This window comes from Habropoda laboriosa, unplaced genomic scaffold (genome assembly GCF_001263275.1).
Source record: "Habropoda laboriosa isolate 0110345459 unplaced genomic scaffold, ASM126327v1 scaffold1329, whole genome shotgun sequence".
NCBI lineage: Eukaryota > Metazoa > Arthropoda > Insecta > Hymenoptera > Apidae > Habropoda > Habropoda laboriosa.
The window spans coordinates 435,081-437,241 of record NW_017101431.1 but is presented as its reverse complement, the minus strand read 5'-3'; the positions used below and the strand labels follow the sequence as shown (position 1 = coordinate 437,241).

Genomic DNA, 2,161 nt, shown 5'->3' with positions numbered 1-2,161 from the left:
ATTTTCTTGATTATATCACACCTTGCGAAACTTTTCAAATGGAAGAAATGTGACAATGGAAAAATCCGAAATTCGGTATCTTAACAATAAATAAGTTAGTATTTTAACGTAAGAGAAAAAGAAAAAAAAAACGAAATGTGTTTCCTCGTCATGTCGGAAATAACACTATTTCCGACAAAATTGACACGAAATCAATGATTGTTGGATAGAATATACTATAAAAAGGAAAAAAAAAAAAAACAATAAGTGTCGAGTAAACTGTGTCGCTAAACAGAAAAGATAGATAGTTACGTTTAAGAAGAAAGAGAAAATTAATAATAAATTATATTTGCATTGTGTTATAATTCTATATAGTGGATCATTCATTCATATCACCACCACACGGATTAAAAGTCAAAAGAGATAAATTTTGTTTTTAAAATCTGCAAGAAATTTGAAAATACCAAATATTCGAGAAACTGTCGTCGTTCGTTCGCGCTGAAAAAAAGGACATGAAACGCCGTTTTTACCTGCTGTAAACTCTCTCTCTATTCGATTAGAAGATGTTTCTTTTCCACACGTCGTTTGTGGATAACTATCCTATACGCTTAATTGCCGATTCAAGATAAAGAATCCATATCCTCTATCGTTGCTAAGTAATTCAGAGGCATTTTAATTTACCTTTCTGACGTATATGAAAACACGAGTAAAAGTGAGCGCTAACAGAACGAGTAGAAGTAACTTAAACGAGACTATACAATTTAAAAAACACGAAGAGGATACAGGATGGATAAACTTGACGAACAACAGGGCTGGTGATGCGAACGGCGAAGGTGGTCATCTGGTTGGTGAACCGATCGAACGCGGATGTTGTTCCAGAGTCCAGGTGTTAGCACGGGGCGAGTGGATTCCATTGTTAGCACTCCAAGCCTATAGGCCATGGGCAACCAAGGTTAAAAAGAAAGAAAAGAAAAACAGTTTGTTAGTAATTTAATTATGATCGATTCATGTTAACATTAAGTTTTTGAACAGTTCGATAGTCGAAAGAAATGTAGTTAGTGGGAAGCACTGCCTTTTTCCTTACAATTTTTCTTCATTTTTCATTACGTGATTAAGAAGAATTGATTATTTCTACGATATTGTCTAGCGAAAGATTGACTTCTATTTTTTTTTTTTTGTCTTTTATAAATTGATCTTTACATTTTCACACATAGTTATGAAATAGAAATTAATATATCAGAGAGAGAGAAAGAGAGAGAGAGAGAGAGAGAGAGAGAAAAGACACAAAAAATGAATTATAACAAGGTAAATAACGATCAACAAGCAACTGCTTCGCACTTTCTTTTGGTCAATATTAGTGTATAAAGCATTTATTTCATATAAAACGTGATACGTGATGATTGTCAGATTATTACATATCGATGAAATGAAGCTCATACTTCGTTACTTGTCATTCATCGTTTACGGTTAATAGCCCTCTAATTACCGAGAAATTATAATGAATTTGATATGCGTGTGATCTGGGATTTTACAACTTTGTACAAGTTTAGTTATTACAATATGCATGATTCAACGAAAACTAGTTACTGAACATGTCGAATTTACTATTGTAAAGTACATCTTTAAAAAGAATAAAAATTAGAAGAGAGAGAGAAAAAAAAAAAGTAAAATAAAATAAAACGTTCTCTTTTGCAAGAAAGGTTTTTTGGTCGATCATTAGAGGGTTAAACAATGTATATCGACTGTAAGTTTCACATAATCATGTGCCCTCCCCGCGCTTAGGATAGTCGAGAAGACAAATATGTAAAATTGTGTATAAAATTCTCTAACGATACTATTTAAAGACATCAAACAAGTGTAAAAAATGCAGACTCAGAGTAGTAAGGTGATAAGATGATTTTAGTTATTTAAAATGCGAGAAGTTCGTTATTTCCCAAAAAATTGTATCATTTTGTAGGCAGCTTGGGTGTGCACCTGCCACCATATAGCAGCGTTAAATAAATGACATTGTATGTGTGTATGGTATTAAATACATAGCAACACTATTACTGTGAATTGTATTATCTAGAATGATTAATAATCCTATTAGCAAGCAGGTGTCAAAAGGCCAATGAATTGCACGCGTGCCGTATAATAAGGTGGATCTATTATACAATTTCCGAAGAAAAGCATTCCGTTGCAT

At 32.7% G+C, this 2,161-nt stretch overlaps 1 protein-coding gene across 3 annotated transcripts in view; it reads right to left on the bottom strand.

Moving 5' to 3' along the window:
* Positions 1-794: 794 nt before the first annotated feature.
* The window catches only part of LOC108578177 (protein held out wings), a 48,443-nt gene continuing 47,076 nt past the window's right edge, over positions 795-2,161 (bottom strand). For all 3 annotated transcript variants that reach the window (XM_017941458.1, XM_017941459.1, XM_017941460.1), the window contains exon 8: positions 795-909. The gene's annotated coding sequence lies outside the window, so the exon portion shown is untranslated. The remainder of the gene's footprint in view (positions 910-2,161) is intronic.